The 23,471-nt window shown below is 37.5% G+C and overlaps 1 protein-coding gene across 2 annotated transcripts in view; it reads right to left on the bottom strand.

Moving 5' to 3' along the window:
* LOC150079033 (twitchin-like) overlaps positions 1–23,471 on the bottom strand; it is a 2,795,346-nt gene that overhangs the window by 1,916,290 nt on the left and 855,585 nt on the right. The window lies entirely within an intron of this gene.

Below are 23,471 nucleotides of genomic sequence, written 5' to 3'. Positions count from 1 at the left end.
AACAGAAAGGATAATAATAATAAAAAAAAAAAACCCAGCTGTAACTTACAAATTAATTATAACAGTAATTTACAGTGAACACTTTTAAAGAAGCTAATGAGGAATATTTCTAAATAATATAAAAAAATTTTTAATTCTGAACTCTCTCTCTCTCTTTCTCATTTCAATTCATTAAGATAAAATCTTGCCTCCACATAAGCAGTTATTCGTAGATAAGCAGAATTGAGCCATTTAATTCTTCTAGTGCCCTTACTAATATCAATGTGCTTTTCAAAGAAATGTCTAAAGATACTGTCATTCCCATTCCCATTCATTACATTTTCCTTCAGAACAAAATACATTAATTCTTCCACCGTCAGTGATCAACGTGTTGTCATGAATTTTTACATGGGAATGATTTTTGTGGACAAGAGCCTAACAAAACTTAAAGTAAGGTTTTCTCAATAAGTTTGAATAATTAAATAAAGAACTGGACAAATTATTAAAAGTGATGGATGATTTTTTTTTTAAATTGCTGATGCAGTATAAGCTTGTTTCTTCATCAATTTGCAACTACTGATACTAACAAAAACAAAATACTCAGGATCAATCTATTGATGGGATCATATACTTGGTTCTGTGATAGCATGCTTGACAAAACACAAAGACGTGCTTGCATTCACATGACAGGGAGGTGTAACTAACATTAAAGACACCCATCCAAAAGGCATTTTGCAACTGGGAATGTGTGCTGAAATTTTTCCTTCAAGTGTGGCACAGCTGGTCACTTTATGTTATGGGTTCATTGAAAAAGGTGAAGGTTATTGTTACGTTATTTGGTTTTTAGGAGCATTAGCAACTAAGGCCATATTGCTCCGGGATATGCGGTGGTCATTCCCTGACCTTTCCGCATCCTCCGTATTTGGTGGTCACGGGCTCGAACCCCGGTCTAATCAAGAAGCATGTGCTACACACTGCTGCTCCTGCCCACCTGGCTATGGAGGCGCCTAAAAAAGGTGAAGGGGGATTAAATCTTCATCCAGTGTACAAGATAAGTACTAGAGCATAAAATAAATCTCATGTGTTTTATCAGTGAGAATCTCTGCACTGAAGAATTTCTGATGATGAACAGTAGTTATCTGAGGATTAAAAACCACTTTCTTCATCACCACTGCTCAACTGTATTAGCGGTTATAGTCACCTCTGTCAGCTCCTCACTGCATGATTTGGTGTGGTTCTCAACTGCATGCTGGCTTTGAGATAATAGAATTCCTCTCCATCAACTTCTGTGGCCATCTTAACAATATTACTGTAATGAATAAATTAAAAAAAAGTGATTTTTCCACTCTCAATACAAAGAATAATGGAGTAATGGTGCCATTATCCATTAAGGATAAATGCTTTTTTCAGTGAGAGTCTCTGCCAACTGTACCAGCGATGCACACTGAAAAAATTACCAGCAGAGGATCTTTAATATTTATGATATAACATGCTATGATCTCTCCAATGTTCATGCTAGGTAAGATCATGCTATGATCTTACTAACAGTTACCAAAATAAATACAGTCCATATCATTCAAGATGAATGGGAAGCATACATTTGGGGTAGAATAGTCATTATTATTTCTTAAAGTAATGGCTGCAAGAGGAAAGCTGTATTTTATGGCAAAAACGGCTTTTCAAAGAGGGCATAATGAATGTGCTAGTTAGTGCATTAGTTGTTTGATGGCATCGGAGTATCCTCCATCTCCGCTGCATAATGAATGTGTATAATCACTGAGAAATGAGAAGAAAAAAAATCAAAATTTTCTTACATAGACCCATCTCTGTGTTGTGTACAAAGCAGTTATTGAACCACTCAATGAACAGTATGGAAGAAATCAAAAAAGTTGAAAAATACTGTTTTTAGCTTCCACTGAGTGGTGGCAGTAGTGGGGAGGACAGATTGTAGAATCATTAATGAAAACCCAAAACAGGTTTCACTGTCAATCGTTATCTGCTTTGAAGTCCACTGCATTGTAAGCCTCACATTTAGAGGATATCATTCACCCCAGAAACCCTATAAATTTTACAAAAAGTTACATATTAAGCCTTACTGCTTGCTTTAAAATTTATATGATTTACAGTCAGAATGATTGCATCTGCCAAGATGTGGTTAGGAACAATCAACAAGAGATATCCAACATGATGTTTGATTTTCAACAAATCATTCAAAAGTATAAGAGCAGATTTTTAACTTCTAATCACAAGTTTTTGCTTTGCAAAGTAGCGTAATTTCCAATATCACTGAAATTATGCTATTATTATTATTATTAGTCATATGATGCAAGGAAGCCTGAGACATATGCTGCAACAGACAAAAAAAAAAAAAAAAAAAAAATGGGTACCCTGAGTCACAGAGAGAGAGAGAGAGAGAATTACCAAATGAGAGAAGAATGATGATATCCAGCTGAGGATCCTGGGTGTGCCAAGCCCATACTATTATTTGGTTCATTCATAACACTAGCCAACAAAAAATATATTTTGTCTCTGCAATTAAAATATATGATTCTGGAGGAAATAAAGGTTCTGATTCCATAAATCACCATAAAAAGTTTCTATCACATCTACATCAAAAGATATAGCAACATTTAGTGCTAAAATAAAGGAATATATACATATAATTCAAGTCTGTAATACAAGTGTAAAAAAAAATACATTCTCTATAACTCATTTAATTTTGGAAAAAATATCATAAATCATAGCAAAATAGTTATATTTCAATAATATATAATCTTCATACCTATAATTGTCCTTAAAAATGTTTACTATTAAGGGATTATTTTCTCTTGTATTCCTTACTCTCCCACACATGGAACCAGCAGTAATCCATTACAGGATCCCAGCAACCTTGGTACCTTTTCCATTGTGGAAATACCTTGATGAAATGGTTCCCCTTGTTCATCACTCACATCTCCCAGATTTTCAGGTAAAAATTTGAGATTGAAATGAAGAAAAAGAATTTTCAACGACATTCGACAGCTCATGATTGTGTAGCGTAAATTAGTCTCCAACATTTCATACTTTTCTTCTTTCCCATTACCCAAAAAACCATGTATTACCACATTAAATAATCACCAAGCTACCAATTCAACTTCCTCTAACTGGGTTTCAAACACATCGTCTTTCAGGAGTTTCTAAATTTGTGGCCCTATGAAAATTCTTTCCTTAAGTTTGGCATATGTTAAATTAGGAAACACATGTCTCAAGTAAGCAAATCAGTTACCTACTGTATCTAGTCCCGTCACAAAATTTTTCATCAATCCCAGTTTGATGCACAAGGGCAGAAATATATTTTACATTACATTGTCCTGATATGAACTCGTTCAGCTTGTCTCAATGTTGAACAACATAATGTTCTTCTGTCGCATGGCTGTCCCACAATATTTTGTGAACCAAAAAGCAAACCAATAACCTTAATATTACTGCATATGTTCCAACCATAACCCTGGTGTTTTACAGCATGAGAACCTTAGACATGCTTTCATGACTTTCTTTAAGTCCAACTGAAGGAAATATTAGCATTAGTATTACCATTAGTAGATGCACATGATGCAAGAAAGCAAGCTTATATAGCATCAGCCAAAAAAAAAAAAAAAAAAACCCTTCCCATTTCACTGATCCATTCATTCCAAATGTTTGTCTAGTTCTGCCTTGAATTTATTTAAGCTATCAACTTCCACAACAACAGATCAAAGTTTGTTCCAGCAATCAACGACCCGCTGGTTAAAGCCAAACTTCTGCCCATCTATTCTACACCTGTCTTTCCTCAATTTGAATTTACGCCCCCTCAGATTTGAAATCTGTGCTAGAGAAAGAAATCCATCAGCATTGAGCCTGCTCAATCCATTCAAGGCCTTATACACCTCAATCAGATCACCTCGCAGGTGCCTAGTCTCCAGAAGCCGCAATTTGCAGAACTTAAGCCTTTCTTCGTAAGAGCATCCCTTTGTTCCCTTCGCTAGTTTTGTTGCCCTTCTCTGTACTCATTCTAGCAACTCTACATCCTTCCTAAAATGAGGCTCGCAGTACTCAAGGTGTGGCCTGAATATTGCCTTATACAAGGGGATAATCACCTCCTTATCCCTGCTCACAAAATTCCTGGTTCATTGAATATCACTGACAAGACCCCATTACCTACTCTGGCAGCCTGTCTGCACTGCTCAAAAAACTTCATATCTGACTGCACAATTACCCAAAAGTATCTTTCATTCTCCACTAGCCTGAGTGTGATACCACCCAGGGTACATTTCTCTGGGATAAGTGCTACCCATATGCAGTACTTTGCATTTCTCAATGTTAAACTTCAGTTGCCACTTCTCAGCTCATCTTTCCGACTTTTTCAGATCCTGTTGCAGCAGCATACTGTCATTACTGTTATTAACAACACTGCCAACCTTTGTATCATCTGCAAACTTTGGCATTAAGCTTGATATACCTTCATCAATATCACTGATAAATATGCAAAACAAAAATTGGCCCAACACCAAATCCTCAGGGACACCACTAATAACATTAGTCCAATTTGTACAACAGTCTTCCATGTGCAACAGTATCAAAAGCTTTCCTGAAATCCAAGTATATGATATCAAAATTAGTTTTTCATCCAATTTCTTTCTGACCATATTGTGCAAGGGGAAGTCTTGTCTGACCAATTTAATTGGTCAAACAAACCCATGCTGTGTCTGAATTATTACTGATGTCTTGTCTAGATGATCCTGAAATGCTTCTTTAACCAGTGACTCCATTATTTTCCCTGGAACAGAAGTCAAACTATCAGGTGACACGAGTAATTACAAACTATCTGTAATTACTTGTGTCACCCTTTGATTCACTTTTGTGAATTGGAGGTACATTTGCACTTCTCCAGTCTGTGAGGACTTCCCCTGAGTCCAAGGATGCTCTCATAATTATAGTTAGGTGTTTTCTTACTTCCTTTTCCACCTCCTTTAATATAACTGGATAGATCCCATCTACCCCAGGTGCCTTTCTTATGTTTAACTTCAACTGTTTCTCCTCTACTTTGCTCTCAGTTATTACAAAATCATTAAACTCTCTGTTAGAGTTTGATAAACATCTGGCCCTCCTTGAATAACTCCTCATGTGTGAATGTAGATGCAAAATACTCATTTAGTTCAGCAGCTCTCTGAGAATGATCATCTACAGTCAAACCATTGATATCAAGTAGGCCAATCTGATTCATCTCCTTCCTTTTAGATTTACATAAGTAAAGCAGTCTTTGCTGTTTTTCTTTGCAGCCGTTGCCAAAAATTTTTCATAATTTGCCTTCGATTGCCTAATCTCCTTTGTGATTTGATTAGAGACTAGCTTATATCTACCATAGGCTTCTGTGTCGCCTGACAATTTATGTGCATCCCATGCATTTTTTTTCTCTACCAGTCTCATTAGATCATCTGACATCCATTTGGGCCTAAACCTAGAGCAGTATTTCTTTTTTTTTTTTTTGTTGGAACAAAAAGCCTAGTAGCTTCCAAAATTACTTCCTTGAATGCTTCCCATTTAGAATTTGCTGTTGATAACATCATAAGTTGGTCCCACTGTATAGAACCTAAAAAATCTCTGAGATCACTGTAGTCGCCTTTACAAAAGCAAAAACCCTTCCCTTTACATCTGATTGGTAGTTACATCTTTAAGTAAATTCCACATCAGTACACTGTGATCACTGCCACCGAGTGGTTCCTTTATCTGTAAATTCTGAATGTATGAATAATCATTGCTGATAATGAGATCAAGAGCATCTCTAGCAACAGCCTCTCTAACATGTTGCTGTAGAAAACAATCATCCAATAAATACACAAAAGCCTTGGTATTGTGTGAGTGACCAAGCCACAAGTTCCAGTCTATATCTGGAAAGTTAAAATCCCCCATTATAAGACACTCCGATTTACTGGCCTACTCTATTTCTCTGTATAATTGTTCATTGTACTCATCAGAGTCATTAGGCCTATAACAAACTCCTACCGTCACCTTTGCTTTCCCAGTCTTATGTCACACCAAACTGACTCAACATTGTACTGTCCATCTATGTCAACTGGATGCACTTCCTCAGATTTTATGTGTTTCTTAACTAACAGCATAACTACCCCCCTTTTCATATCCTTTCTGTATACATTGTACTCCCCAAATTCCAATTCTGTATCCCTTATATCTGAGTGGCACCATGTCTCTGATATCCCAACAACATCTGCCGTGGATGTCTTAACCAACCTTAAACACAGGAACTGATAAAAATTCGTTGCCATAATGAAGCAAAACTGCTTTTAAACTTAATTTTGAAGCATCTCTGAATAAATCCCATTCATCTGATTTATGTATGCACAATACCTAGTTCTTTCAGAAGGCCAATAATATCTTTGCAAACACACATACTGTCCTCCATAGCAAAATATTTCAAAAACTTTTCTTGCCGCAATGGTTGCAGGCTGCAACCTCCTACTCTCAAGGAGCTCTTTCTGTTTGGAAGATAAATTTACAACATTCAGAACATGTTGTGATCATTTAATACTTGAAAAACCTTGGCAGAGCCTACAAAAATCGTCACCAAAAACGCTGAGCATACGCTCTTTAAATTGTAAATTTTTGCATCGGAATTTGAATCTAAGAATTTTATCACAAGAAAACTGAGACCAGAATTGATTGCTAAAATTAAGTGAATTAGCTTATATTTGTTAAAGTAAATCAGTATGTCATGCATTACTGGTTAGATAATGCAAAATTTGAACCTAAGAATAGATAATGAATTTGAACCTAAGAATTTTATCACAAGAAAACTGAGACCAGAATTGATTGCTAAAATTAAGTGAATTAGCTTATATTTGTTAAAGTAAATCAGTATGTCCCGCATTACTGGTTAGATAACGCAAAATTGACATATTTTGGTAAAACATAACTCTCTCTATATTTAATAACTGTGACGTGATGTGAAACTATCATGGTGATTTGCGAAATCTATGCATAAAAAACTGGTTAAAAACAGCATTCAAGTTCTTGAAGGTAAAAATTATGTTGGCTAGTTATAATCAAGCTCTGTGATGTATATCTTTCATTGCTTATTCCTAAGCATGGTACTAACAGTTACTATCAAACAAACTGCACATTATACAGAGATTTAAATCAGACCCTTTTTTTTATTTTTTTATTTTATTTTATCTTAAAGCATAGAATGTGATGCCATCACCGCAGCAATTTTTTTCTGTTCATTCAATTCTTCACTTTTTTTTTTTTTTTTTTTTTTTATGAAAACTCCAAACCCAAAGGGTATTATAAACTATAGTACTCAGTACCTTGCATAGGTTGAAGATTCAGAAGATATACCTTTTGTAAAATTGATATTAGACTTGAATTTCTGTAGATTGTAATTTTAGGAAATACAGTATATGCAAAGCAAGGCTGTTCCAGAACACAGAAGTTGAAGGGATAATCAGGAACAGGAAATGGTATTTCTGTGATTTTGAAGTTGGACAGTAAATGGATGTTGACTGGTTGTGCCATGCATTTAAACTGGTTTGGAGAGAGAGTGAGGGAATTATAGAAGCCCATTGAGAAGAACAGTACCCATAGAATATATACAGAAAAGATATGCTGCAAAACCAGAATGACTATGAGACATAAAATGATGGTTATTAAGCATAAATATGCCAGTAAAATGGATTTTATTAATGATTTCGCAAATGTAAAAGTGCTAAAAGTAACATTTTAACTTTTTCGTAAATTTATTAGTTATAATATAATTTTTTATGCTTGTCAAATTGTATTTCATAAGTAGTATATTGTAATATTAATTTTCATGTTTTTGATGTTTGTAAAATTATAAAAAAATCGTAAATAAAATACATATTTATGTTATTTAAATGATTCAACATTTTTTAATATTATACCTAATTAAAATTTATTTTAATAAAAATAAGGGGCCCAAAATGATTTCTTGCCTAAGGGCCCAAAAAACTTAGCTACACCACTACCTACAATAATAATTTTACTGACATGATCTGAACAAACACTGGGATCAGATGATTTAAAAACAGTAATGTAACCAAGGAAAACAGGACTGCAAATCACACATATTAGCATTAGCATTAGCATTAGTAGAGGCATTTGATGCAAGAAAGCAAGCTTATGCAGCATCAGCCAAAAAAAAAAAAAAACCCACTTCCACTTCACCCCTCTGTTCGTTCAAAATACCTGTCCAGCTGAGCCTTAAACTTATTTAGGCTATCAACCTCCACCACAAGGGATGGCAGTCTGTTCCACCAACCAACCACCCGCTGGCTAAAGGCAAATTTCCGCACGTCTATCCTACATCTGTCTTTCCTCAATTTGAATTTATGCCCTCTCAGGTGATTTTTCTGGGCTAGAGGAAGAAGGCTTTATACACCTCTATCAGATCACCTCGCTGGTGCCTAGTCTCCAGACACTGTAATTTGCAAAACTTAAGCCTTTCTTCGTAAGAGCACCCCTTTGTTCCATTCACTAATCTTGTTGCCCTTCTCTGTACTCGTTCCAGCAGCTCTACATCCTTCTTGAAATGAGGCCTCCAGACCTGTATACAGTACTCTAGGTGTGGCCTGACCATTGCCTTATACAATGGAATAATCACCTCCTTATCCCTGCTGGAAAAATTCCTGTATATCATTGACAATACTCCATGAGCTACTCTTGCAGCCCGTCTGCACTGCTCAGAGAACTTCATATCTGCCTGCACAATCACCCCCAAGTCCCTTTCATTCTCTACCACTGTCAGTGTAGTACCACAGAGTTGATACCTTGCTCTGGGGTTGCTGTTTCCCATGTGTAGTACTTTACATCTGTCAATGTTAAACTTCATTTGCCACCTCTCAGCCCATCTGCTCAACCTTTCCAGATCCTGTTGCAGCAGCATAGTGTCAGTAGTGTCCTTGACAACCCTGCCAACCTTTGTATCATCTGCAAACTTGGAAAAGTTTGCAGATGATATATCATCCTGTTTCACATTCCTGTAAGGCCAAACAACACGAATCTGAGAACTGACACAAGATAAAGGCTCCATTGGAGAAGAGAACATTGTCACGTTGTGATCTGAAGTACCTAGAAGGCCACTCACTTTAACTATGTATTTTGAAGGGTTGCTTGTGACAAAAAAGATAAGAGTGTTGAATGTGTTTTAGGATTTTCAGGTTTTCTGGTACATAAATGAACAATTTGTGTGTGTTCATTAGTAGCTGGAAAAACCTCAGCATCTCAATAAGCTGGGTTCACATAACTAAAAAACAATTGAAGCCAACTGGAGGGGTGAACATTAAAATCACCAAGGAAATTACATCCCTCTTGGAAGCAGAACTGGAGAAAGTCAAGTTACAAAGAAAGGAAGTCAAAGAGTTCCAAGTGATTATAGGTGCTGGGAGAATGATAGAAGCAAGAGATGAATTTGACAAAATGGAGTAGAGACATTTTAAAGCCTGAGAAAATCAAAAAGAGGAGTTTTAAAATGACTAAGTCTTCGAGAAAAAATGTTTAGAGTTGACGTATGCAAAAGTACTTCAAGTCTTTGAAGCAAAAGGAAATGTACAATGAATAATTAGAACAACTCAGATGAGCAGTGGTTGAAGCAACCAATAATTGGGATTCTTTCAAAAAAATTAAGTGGGGTTTGGCACAATGTAGGTAGAAATAAATGGAAATCATTGAGATTGGAATTGAGACCATGTATATATGTGAAATGAATGGGGAAGTTTATGGGAGGTTCGATCATATCACATATAAGTTTGTTCTATGTCTGACTATTCATGATGCATTCAGTAGCTAACTAAAAGCAGAGGGGAGGGATTTGTTGTGTGTAGTAATAAAAGTTTTGAATGTGGTGTGCATGCACACACACATACACATAGTAAGAATATACCTAACTCCTTAACATAATGTAGCCTTGACTATGCCCCTGCATATATACTACTTGGACTCCCTCCAGTTACTGGCAGGCAAAATAGAGGCAGTGAGATAGTATACTTGCTGATCTCAATGCCTCTTTGAGAGTTAACAGTAGGTTCTGTCCAGTGGACTATCTAGCACCCAGAGAGCCTGGAAAAACCATTTTAGATCGACCTGTACCCTTGTAATGTAAGGAAGACTGGAACTTGGCATGATGCCCATCATAACCTCAAAAGACATCAATCATATTGCATTATGGAAGAGATGGGGTTGCCAGAGCTTTGGTCTGGAGACTAAACATTGGTTTCACCTCTTCAAGCTTCCAATAAGCAAAGTGGTGGTATTGCACCAGTTCATGAGAGTCATCTACCACCTAGCATTAGCTGGTGAAAGAGAGGAGTGGCACTCCTCTGTGATGTGGTTGTCCCACTTGAATATCTAGGTAGTCACTTCCAGTATACTAGGTGCAGTTTTTAAGGACTTGTACATGCACGGGGGGGGGAATACCTATGGTTACTAACAGTCCCATCATCATGAAGGTACAAGCAAAGGATATGACTGTTGCAGAATGACAGGACTTCAATGAAATTGGACCACTTGACTCATGAGTGCATTTGAATATCAGTTCCATTAGTGTTTTAGATGCCCAAGTAGCAAATCATAGCTCGTTGCACCTGAGATTTCTCATTCCTAAATTTCCCTAACCTAACATAATGCAACGAAACTTGCAATATAATTAGATTATGACAATTCTGTAAAATACTACAAGGGGATAAAATTAAGTTCTATTGATCAAGAAAATACTCCTCTTGATCGGCACATTAAGAAAAGCAGTCTCTATTATTCTCCATGATCTAAAATTTCTATTTCCTACTCTGCAAGAACAAGAATTTTATATGCACTGCTCCCTGGACAGTAATCTTTCATATACAGCAGTCTATAAATATTTTAACAGTAGGCTCAGGAGGAATGTGATATCTAGTTGCTTAATTAAAATAATTCTGTAATTGACTTCTAGTCTTCTGCAAAGTATTCGTCCCCATGCTATTGTCATAAACTGGAAAGATTGATGTTGGCATTTCCCATTGCTCAAGGAGACTAATTTAAGGGATTATACTGCCATCTTTCAGAAATGTGCTTTAGAATATCGATAAGAAAGCCACGGAGATATCGGATGTAGATGCTACAAGTGCTGACTGCTAAAATTCCAGTTGTAAAATCCTGTAAGATTTTTTTTATGTACAATTTACTTAAACATTGGTTGGGCGAACAAATGTAACAAACGACATTTTCTGGCTAAATACAAGAAATTAAATTAAAAAAAAAAAAAAAAAGTTTCTAAAAATATGTCTCAAAAGTCTATTTTTGAGATATTAAATGTTAACCATAAATTACAAAACTGTGTAAAAGGCAAAACATATTTATGCTAAAATTTATGTCATAATAATAAGATGAGCTTTAAACAACACAAAAAAAAAAAAAATGTATTAACAATGAATTTAGTGATGAATTTTTGTATTAACACTAAAAACTTGTATTTATTATAAATACTGATAAGTATTTATGGAAATAAATACTAATGGAAACAGTGAAAGGAGTGAAGGTGGAGTTGGGTTTCTGGTCCATAAAGATTTTAAAAACAACATTTTGGAATTCACAAGTACATCACCAAGGGTGTCAAGACTAATACTCAACATTTCTAAGAGGTACAAGCTAAAGGTTATAATGATTTATGCACCAACATCGAGCCATGATGATGAGGTTGAAGAAATGTACACCGAAATTGAGAGTCTTCTAGATGAGCAGAAAACCCACTACACTATTATTATGGGGGACTTCAATGCTAAGGTTGGAAAAAGGCAAAACAGCGCAGAAAGAGGAACTATAGGAAATTTTGGAATTGGTGAAGGAAATAAAAGAGGTGAAAGACTTGTGGAATTTGCAGAATCTCAAGGACTGTCAGTAATGAACACTTTTTTCAAGAAAAGGGTGAACAGAAAGTGGACATGGAAGAGTCCAAATGGTTTAACAACTAATGAAATCGACTTCATCCTCACTAACAGAAGGTATATTGTGAATGATGTTACCGTCCTGAATAAGGTAAATGTTGGAAGTGATCACAGAATGGTAAGATGTACACTTGATATAGATGTAGGAAAGGAAAGGAAAAAACTGACTCTAGTAATAATACAAAGGTCTTTGAGATAACAGAGGAGGAGAAAAAGCAGTATGTACTGGAACTTAAGAACAAGTTTGAGCTTCTGCAGACTGCTCAGGACCAAGATATCGACGAGGAATATTAGAACTTTCTGAAAGTGATAAAGCCCAAGAAACCTATAGGGAAACAGAAATCCAAAGAAGAAAAAATTAGTCAAGAAACACTTGTCATGATGAACCGAAGACGACAAATGAAGAGCAAGAAAAACACTGACAGGGAGAAAATTGAGTATACTGAGTTATGCAAAGCCATTAGAAAGAGACTCAGAGAGGACATAAGAAGATTTAACACAAGAAAAGTAGAACAAGCATTAAGGGAAAACAAAGGATTTAAATCAGCAGCCATGAGCAGTAATACAGAAAGACAAATGATACTGAAACTGAAGAATAGTGATGGTGTACTTATAAAGAGCAGAGAAGGCATAATTCAAATAGCAGAAGACTACTATAGAGAATTATACAAGGAGCGATGGTATGATATCAGCAGTCGGGAAGATGGATTGAAAAGTAGCAACACATACGACATACCCGATATTCTTCCTGATGAGGTAGAACATGCATTGAAGAAAATGAAGAATCAGAAAGCCCCGGGAGAAGATGAAGTTATTGTAGAGTTGTTAAAATTGGAAGGAAGAGACATAACACAAAAACTGGCAAGTCTCTTCACAAAGTGCATTAGAAAAGGTGTGACGCCTAAGCAGTGGAATAATGCAATCATAGTTTTGCTGCATAAGAAAGGAGATAAATCAGAAATTGGAAATTATAGACCAATTAGCTTGTTATCCCACATCTACAAGTTGTTCACAAGGGTCATTACTAACAGATTAGAAAGAATACTTGATGAAAATCAACCGAAAGAGCAAGCTGGCTTTAGGACAGGATTCTCAACTATGGATCACATTCACGTAATATCACAGCTAATGGAGAAAGCAAATGAATATAAAACACCATTATGCCTGGCATTTGTGGATTATGAAAAGGCATTTGACTCCATACAGCATAAGGCAATGTTTCGGGCACTGGAAAGACAAGGCATAGATACCCCATATATTATGATTTTGAAGAAAATATATGAGAGTGCTACCTGCTTTATTAGACTAGACAAAGACAGTAACAAATTTAAAATCGAGAAAGGAGTTCGACAAGGAGACACAATATCTCCGAAGATGTTTACTGCTGCCCTTGAGGAAGCTTTCAGAAGATTAGACTGGTCGCAGAAAGGAGTCAATGTGAACGGAGAGTACCTAAACCATTTACAATTTGCAGATGACATTGTGGTTATAAGCCACGATCCCAAAGAATTAGAGGAAAATCTTAATCAGTTATGCACAGTTAGTAAGGATTTTGGACTAAAGATGAATATGGCTAAAACAAAAGTAATGATGAACAAGTATGCCACGGAAAGGGAAATAATGATTGAAGGAGCAGTAATTGAAAAGGTGGAGTCATATACTTATCTGGGACAAGTTATTAGCTGTAATAATGATGGAAGGAAGTCAAGAGAAGAATAAATTTTGGATGGATAGCATTCAGGATATAGTCACATACTGAAGAGCAATATCCCAGTTTGTCTGAAACGTAAAATAATGAATCAATGTATACTCCCCACCATGACTTATGGAAGTGAAACTTGGGCACTCACAAAAAGAATGGAAGAGAAGCTGAGAACTACACAGCGAAGAATGGAACGAATTATATTGGGAATCAGACTGTTAGATAAGAAGAGAAACACATGGATTAGGCAGCAAACTCAAGTAAAGGACATTCTTATCAAAACTATAGAACTAAAATGGTCTTGGGCAGGACACATAGCTCGAAGACATGATGACAGATGGACTAAGAAAATAACAGAATGGTACCCAAGAGGAGCTAGAAGAAAACCTGGAAGACAAAGGCGGAGATGGATAGATGAAATTCATGAGTTTTTGGGTAGTAAATGGATGGCCAGTGCTCAAAACAGAAGGAACTGGAAAGTTGCTGGAGAGGCCTTCATCCTGCAGTGGATTGAAAATGGCTGATGATGATGATGATGACTGATAAGTACTAGAGTAAAATAAATCTCAAGTGTTTTTTCAGTGAGAAGTGAGAAATACATGACCAGTGCTGTTCTACTATAGGAATCATAACAATTACACAGTTGTGAATATCCAGTGTGGTACAGCATACACCTGTATCCATGTGTCTCTGCTCCAGGAGTTCCGGTTCTACAATGGCTATCTCATTGTTTAAAATATGGCATTTGTTAAAGTGATATTATGGGAGCCAATACAAAATTGCTTTTTTTTTCAGAGTTAACTGACACGATTTCAATTTTTGGTGAGGTTTATAAAAATTTGGTGGCTGCTGTTTGTAGATATAGTAAAATTTTTCAACCCAATCATTACCAAATTATAAAATGTTGGCGGTTGTGGAGAGGCAACTTAGAGAAGGCTGAAACTATTATGAGTAAGTGCAGGTAGAGAGAGAGGTTCTGACAAACTGCAAATGATGAGAAAATGCTCAATAGTAGAAGTAACAGTGGCATGTGATGCAAGAAAGCAAGCAGATGAGCTGATATGGCATCAGCCAAAAAAAAAAAAAACCCACAAAAACAAACCATTTCCCTCTAAAAGTTTGTCCAGTTCTTTGTTGAATTTATTTAAGCTATCAACTTTCACAACGACAGACCAAAGTTTGTTCCAGCATCCAGCAAATAACCACCTGCTGGCTAAAGACAAATTTCCACACATCAATTCTACAACTGTCTTTCCTCAATTTGAATTTATGCCCCCTTAGGTTCATAATCTGAACAAGGGGAAGAATCCCATCAGAATTCAGCATACTATTGAGGCTTTATACACCTTAATCAGATCACCTTGCAGGTGCCTAATCTCCAAATGCCGCAATTTGCAGAAATTGAGCATTTCTTGGTAACAGGACCCCCCGTCATTCCCCTCCAATCTTGTTGCCCTTCTCTGTACACACTCAAGGAATTCAACATCCTTCCTAAAATGAGGCTTCCAGACCTGTATGGAGTAACTTTTTTTTTTTTTTTTTTTGTTAGTTGTTGGCGCATCGGTTTCTATGGCGAAAATGCACCTCCCAAAGTTTGTGCGTTTACTCTGATCCAAGCCCGAGGCGGGATTCAAACCTGCGACCTTTGGGTTGCCAGGCAGGCACTTTACCCACTTGGCTAGCCTGTCGGCGTAAGGAGTACTCAAGGTGTGGCCTGACCACTGCCTTATACAAAGGGATAATCACTTCCATTTCCCGGCTGTTGGCCCATGACCTACTCTGGCAGCCTGTCTGCATTGCTCAGAAAACTTCATATCTGACTGCCCAATCATGCCCAGGTCTTTTCATCTTCTACCATCATAAGTATAGTACCACACAGTTGGTATGTTTCTCTGTGATTACTTCTACTCACGTGCAGTACTTTGCATTTGTCAATGTTAAACTTCAGTTGCCACCTCGAAGCCCATCGGCCCAAATATTCTAGATCCTGTTGCAGTAGCACACTGCCATTACTGTTATTAAAACCCTGCCTACCTTTGTATCGTCTGCAAACTTCGACATTAAGCTTGATATACCATCATCAATATCATTTATGAATACAGAAAACAATAATGGACCCAACACTGAGCCCTGAGGGACTCCACTAATAACATTAGTCCACGACGAGCAGTGTCCATTGATTACCACTCTCTGTCTTCTCCCCCTCAGCCACCCCTTTATCCACAGCAGCAATTTGCCTCCAATGTCACACTGCTCCAATTTGTGCAGCAGTCTTCCATGTGCAACAGTATCAAAAGCCTTTCTAAGATCCAAGTATATAATATCAAAGTTATTCCCTGCATCCAGTTCCTTTGTGACTGCATCATAGTATCCAATCAAATTGGTCAGGCAAGACTTCCCCTTAACAAAACCATGCTGTGTCCGAGCTATAACTGAAGTCTTTTCTAAATGATCCTGCAGTGCTTCTTTAACTAGTGCCTCCATTAATTTTCCTGGAACAGAAGTTAAACTCACAGGTCTATAATTACTTGTGTCAGCCTTTAATCCTCCTTTGTGAATTGGGGTCACATTTGCACATCTCCAGTCTGTGGGTACCTCCCCTGAGTCCAAGGAAGCTCTCATAATTATGGCTAAGGGTTTGCTTACTTCCTCTGCTGCCTCCTTTAATATAACTGGATAGATCCCATCCACCCCGGGTGCCTTTCTTGTGTTTATCTTCAACAATTTCTCCTCCACTTTACTCTCAGTTATTACAAGATTCTCTAGCTTACTGCTAGAGTTGAATACACCTCTGGCTTTCCCCTCGCTAAATAACTCTTCATGTGTGAATGTCGATGCAAAATCTTCATTTGATTTGTTAGCTACCTGAGCAGGATCATCAACAGTTGACCCATCGATATCAAGTGGACCAATCTGATTCATCCCCTTCCTTCTAGAGTTTACATAAGTAAAGAACTCTTTGCTGTTTTTCTTTGCATCCCTTGCCAAAGATTTCTCGTAATCTGCTTTCGCCTGCCTAACCTCCTTTGTAACTTGGTTACAGATCAACTTGTATCTATCATAGGCTTCTGTGTCGTGTGTTAATTTGTATGTATCCCATGCATGTTTCTTCTCTGCCATATGCCTCATCAGTTCATCTGACATCTATTTAGGCCTAAACCTTGAACAATATTTCTTAGTTGGTATGTAAAGCCTAGTAGCTTCCAAGGTAAGTTCTTTGAATGCTTCCCATTTTGTATTTGCTGTTGGTAACATCATCAGTTGGTCCCACTGTATAGAATTTAAATACTGTCTCAGTCCATCGTAGTCACCTTTACGAAAGCAATAACCCTTCCCTTTACCCCTAATGGTAGTTACCTCTTTGAGTAAATCCCACTTCAGCACACTGTGATCACTGCCACCTAGTGGTTCATTTATCTGCAGATTCTTAATGCATGAAGAATCACTGCTGGTAATCAAATCAAGAGTATTCCCCCCTCTAGTTGCCTCCCGAACATGCCGATGTAGAAAACAATCATCCAATAAATCCACAAAAGCCTTGCTAGTGTGTGAGTGACCAGCCCCCAAATTCCAGTCAATATCTGGGAAATTAAAATCTCCCATTATAAGACTCTCTGATTTACTGGCCCACTCTATTTCCCTGTACAGTTTCTTATTATACTCATCAGAGTCATTAGGCCTATAGCACACTCCTACTCTCAATTTTGATCTCCCAATGCTTATGTCACACCAAACTGACTCGACACTGCACTGTCCAGCGATGTCCACTGGCTTCACTTCCTTGGATTTTATGTATTTCTTAACTAATAGCATAACCCCTCCTCCCTTCCTATCCTTTCTGTAGATGTTGTACTCCCCAAATTCCAGTTCTGCATTCCTTATATCTTTGTGACACCACGTCTCTGATATCCCAACAATATCTGCCTTTGATGTTTTGAGCAATACCTCAAATTCATCAAATTTATTTACTAAAATTTAAAAACTGAATACAATTTTTCAGAACATCCAATGGTTCTAATCCTGGAGAGGATGCCTTCCCACCAAAGCATGTCGAATGCGCCGTGAAAATCAACAAAAATTCCAAGAACGCAACGCCCCTCATAGCTCTGAACGTATGTTGTCATCTGATAAATAGCATCCTCTGTAGACTTGCCTTTTTTATAACCATACTGGTTATCAGGACATTTGATTCTCATCATATTTAATCATTAGTCGACTGATACACAGTCGTTCATAAGTTTTAGCTATTACAGACAACAATGCTATGGGACGATACGAACCCGCTTCACTTGGTAGTTTATCTGGACTTTTAATAATCAGTTTCAAAACGGCCACTCTCCACACCTCGGGGAACGAACACATCTCCAAGCATTTATTAAACATCTTGACCATTAAATCGAGTCTTATATTAAAAACCTTTTTCATTATTTTAACTTCTATTAAGTCAGGACCAGGCGACCGGCCATCAACCGCCTGTGCAACAGCATCTTGGACCTCTTCCATGGCAAAATTTTGTTCACATATATTGGAATGTTGAGTGGCATTGCCTCGTATCATTTCCTTCTGTTCTTGGCTTAGTTCTTGTGTGTCCATATCAGGAAACAACTCATCCAGGATCACATCCATGGACCCACTCCATCCTAAGGTATCCATATTTCTTGTTCTGACAGTAAAATTTATGGATTTAAAAATATACTTTTCTGTAATTAATTTAAAAACAGTATTCCAGGTATCTCTCAAGCCTTTTTCTGTCACATACGACTTCCAAGAAGTCTGCTTTGAATCATTAATTGCTTTAACATAATTTTTACACAGATTCCTATACATATTCTTATACAATTCCGTCATTTGAGCGTTCCCCCCAACCTTCTATACCTTTGGAATCTTTTTCTGGCTTTTCTTAGTTCTTTCTTCATTTGTTGCAAGTTCCTATTCCACCACATTACAGGTCTGGTTACAAGCTTTTTCTTTTTCATTGATAATTTTGAAGCTCTATAAACTATATCCTGAAATTTACATACATATTGTTCAGGACTTAGTAAATCCCAGTTTATGTCATTTACTTCATGATTGAAGGCTAGATCAAAACTTTCCCAACAGAAAACCTTTCCGTTTCCTTTATTTGCGGTACTTTCTCTATCTGACTCAGTTCAAACAAAATACCATTATGATCACTTGTAGTCAAATAATCAACTACTTTCCAGTCATGTATCTTATCAAGAATTGACATAGTATATACTGTAACATCTATATAGGATTGCCCATGTACAGAGCTATATGTCGGTATATGGCCAGGAGTATTGACAACCACCATACCAGAGGTAGATAGGAAGTCCTCAAGGATCTCACCTCTATCAATCAGATTCTGCACTACCCCATAATACATATTTAGAATTAGAGTCCATTCCGACAACTATATGGCAACCTTGAAGTATGTTCTTTATCTTCTCCAAGTAATTGATAAGGATTTATATCAACCGAGTGCTGACAGTATAGTGAGATCATGTACACTCTACCAAATGTGCCAATGACTTCAGCGCATATCATGTTTTCATTTGATAGGGTTGTGATCTTAGTAATCACAAGATCGTGTCTTCTCACTACTATCGCAACTTTTGGGCTTTTTCTGTCTGTCAAAATCCTATAATTACTTGGATATCCTTGTACGTTGCCCCCTACTTCATAGGGCTCCTGCAATAGACTTATGTCAATACCCTTCTTTTTCCATTTCTAAGTGAATTTGAGCCGCTAAAGCCTTTGCTCGTTGTGCATTTAGTTGTAGCACACTTAGTTTTTCAGCCATAATTGATCTTATTTTTATATAATTCCAAAGCTCTTTTGTACTCAAGGCAATCCTTATCAGTAGCAGTGTGATCACATTTTCTGCTTCTATTTTTACAGTTACAGCAGACTGGTCTCTCTGCCTTGTTTTTACAGTCTCTGTATGCATGTCCCTTCTGGGCACAATGTCCACATACAGCTTCTCTTTTACAATATTTGGATACATGACCGAATCCTAAGCATTTGTAACACTGAGCCACGGAGAATATTTCTTTGTATTTGTATGCCATCCAATCGGCATATAATCTTTCTTTCTGTCTTATTATATTCACAAGATTCGATCTAACCTCCAATATCCAATTTGACACGTTACCATTTTTAACATTATTTATAGAGACAATTTCAACATTTTAATTGAATTCTTTCCTGGATATCCCATATTCTTTACAATTTTTTATCCAAACCTGCTCCAGAAAATCATCTTTCTGAATGTCCTTTTCAATGTCAAAAACCACAATCCTAGGATGAACAACTTTTGGAATTAAGTATTTTAATCCAACTTCTTGTATCTTTGAACATCCTCTAATTTTCTTAATGTCGTCCTCTCCCTCCGCCTCCAACACAATCCCGCAGTCTCTTATTGTTCTTATTCTTTATGTCTTCGCTTGTCTTGAATCTTTCACTTGTTGCTTTAATCAATACACACATTAATGATTTTTTGGTTTCTTTTACTGGTTCTTGAGCCACATAAGCGTAGCTTTTCTTTTCTTTTATCTTTCCCTCTAGCTTTACTTTTAATAACAAGTTTTCCATGTGAACATCCATAGCCTTCATTTCCAAGATGTCCCACAGATCTAAAATTGTTTTCATACCTGTTGTGGGAACTTTATTTTGAGTATCATATAAGTAGGTTCTAAGCCTACACCTTATTTCTTTGACATATTCTAATCCTTCGTACTTGGATCTTTCGTTGCTCCCATCAATTTTCTTATGAGAACCAGTTTTCTTTACACTTTCCTGATTGTTCTTTTCAATACTGTTACCAGCTCTTGCTTTCCTTTTCTTAGTTTCACCATGACTTAGTGAATTCTGTTGGGAAGTTGAGAGAGAGGAGGACCTAAGACGTGGAGGAGTCCTTAACAAGGTTCTTCCAGTAAAGACCTGCGTCTCTGACAGTTCTTGAACTTGCTTAGATGGAACTTCTCCTGTTATCTCCATTTTTTCATCATCTGTAGCCTCAGATATTACTTCCGCCAGTTCTTCTTCACTTGACGTTACATCTGATTCTTCAATACTTGCCATATATACAATAAAAACAATATTTACAATTTAAAAGTTAACTCTCAACAGTGAGAAATAAACAACTATTTACAATATGTACACGGCTCGAGAGTCCTGCACAATGAACACTGAATAAACACAGCAGCTGAATGAACTTACTAAAAGATCTCTGAAATCTATCAGAAACCAACTAAAACCTTCCACACCCAAGTTAAACGGGTTGTGGTCCCAGGAACAAAACTTAAGGGCATGGAAATGCTTTTTAACAAGCTCTCCAAAATCACAAATCAAACAAAATCAATTTAGCCCATCTAGCCGGCCGGGGAATTCTCCCCGACTGCCCACCCCAGACTACGATTGGCTTGGTTTGGTTTTGATTTTATTGGCGCATTAGCTACTAAGGCTATAATGCGCCAAGACCACCAGACTACGAGTACGTAGGGCTAGCTAAACTGGCTTTGTCAAACTATACAAGTAAAATAAACAAGAAAGCAAATTAACACAATTCACAATCAAATCTATATATCATTCGGATAACTCGCACTGTATGCACCCCAGAATAGCCCCTGCGGCAGTGTAGCACCACAGAATTGATACGTCACCGTGGGGTTAATGCTTGCCATATAGAATATTTTACATTTGTCAATGTTCAACTTCATTTGCCACCTCTCAGCTAATCTGCTCAACTTTTCTAGATCGTGTTGCAGCAGCATATTGTCATTACTGTCCATAACAACCCTGTTAACCTTCGTATCATCTGCAAACTTGGATATTAAGCTTGACATACCATCATCAATAACATTTATAAATAGAGAAAACAACAATGGACCCAACAATGAACCCTGAGGGACACCACTAATAACATAAGTCCATGATGAGCAGTGTCCATTGATTACCACTCTCTTGTTTTCTCCCACTCAACCAACCTTTTATCCATAGCAGCAATTTGCCTTCAATGCCACACTACTCCAATTTGTGCAGCAGTCTTCCAAGTGCAACACTATCAAAATCCTTTCTAAGATCCAAATATATGATATCAAAGTTATTCCCTGCATCCAGTTAGCATTAGCATTAGCATATGATGCAAGAAAGCAAGTTATGCAGCATCAGCCAGAAGAAAAAAAAAAAAAAAACTTCCACTTCACCCCTCTGTTCATTTGAAATACCTGTCCAGCTGAGCCTTAAATTTATTTTGGCTATCAACTTCCACAACAAGGGATGGAAGTCTGTTCCACCAACCAACCACCCGCTTGCTAAAGACAAATTTCCGGACATCTATCTTACATCTGTCTTTCCTCAATTTGAATTTATGCCCTCTCAGGTGATTATTCTGAGCAAGACGCAGAATCCCATCAGCATTGAGCATGCTCAGACCATTCAAGGCTTTATACACCTCTATCAGATCACCTCGCCGGTGCCTAGACTCCAGACACTGAAATTTACAAAACTTAAGCCTTTCTTCGTAAGAGCAACCCTTTGTTCCATTCACTAATCTTGTTGCCCTTCTCTGTACTCGTTCCAGCAGCTCTACATCCCTCTTGAAATGAGGCCTCCAGGCCTGTATACAGTACTCAAGGTGTTTCCTGACCATTGCCTTATACAAGGGAATAATCACCTCCTTAACCCTGCTGGAAAAATTCCTGTATATCATTGATAAGACACCATGAGCTACTCTTGCAGCCCGTCTGCACTGCTCAGAGAACTTCATATCTGCCTGCAGAATTACCCCCAGGTCCTTTTCATTCTCTATCACTGTCAGTATAGTACCACAGAGTTGATACGTTGCTCTGGGGTTGCTGTTTCCCGTATATAGTACTTTACATTTGTCAATGTTAAACTTCATTTGCCACCTCTCAGCCCATCTGTTCAACCTTTCCAGATCCTGTTGCAGCAGCACAGCGTCAGTAGTGTCAGTAGTTACCTCTTTGAGTAAATCCCACTTTTTTAGCATTAGCATTAGTAGAGGCATTTGATGCAAGAAAGCAAGCTTATGCAGCATCAGCCAAAGAAAAAAAAAAAAAAAAAAAAAAACCCACTTCCACTTCACCCCTCTGTTCGTTCAAAATACCTGTCCAGCTGAGCCTTAAACTTATTTAGGCTATCAACCTCCACCACAAGGGATGGCAGTCTGTTCCACCGACCGACCACCCGCTGGCTAAAGGCATATTTCCGCACGTCTATCCTACATCTGTCTTTCCTCAATTTGAATTTATGCCCTCTCATGTGATTTTTCTGAGCTAGAGGAAGAATCCCATCAGCATTGAGCATGCTTAAACCATTCAAGGCTTTATACACCTCTATCAGATCACCTCAGCACCACTTCAGCACACTGTGATCACTGCCACCTAGTGGTTCCTTTATCTGCAGATTCTTGATGCATGAAGGATCACTATGATAATCAGACCAAGAGTATTACTCCCTCTAGTTGCCCCCCGAACATGCTACTGTAGAAAACAATCATCCAATAAATCCACAAAAGCCTTGCTAGTGTGTGAGTGACCAACCCACAAATTCCAGTCAATATCTGGGAAATTAAAATCCCCCATTATAAGAGACTCTCTGATTTACTGGCCCACTCTATTTCCCTGTACATTTTCTTATTATACTCATCAGAGTCATTAGGCCTATAGCACACTCCTACTCTCAATTTTGATCTCCCAGTGCTTATGTCACACCAAACGGACTCCACACTGCACTGTCCAGCGATGTCGACTGGCTTCACTTCCTTGGATTTTATGTGTTTCTTAACTAATAGCATA

This window comes from Mastigoproctus giganteus, chromosome 10 (genome assembly GCF_048544385.1).
Source record: "Mastigoproctus giganteus isolate SK-2022 chromosome 10, ASM4854438v1, whole genome shotgun sequence".
NCBI classification, from domain to species: Eukaryota; Metazoa; Arthropoda; class Arachnida; order Uropygi; family Thelyphonidae; genus Mastigoproctus; species Mastigoproctus giganteus.
This window is presented reverse-complemented; position numbering and strand designations above follow the sequence as displayed.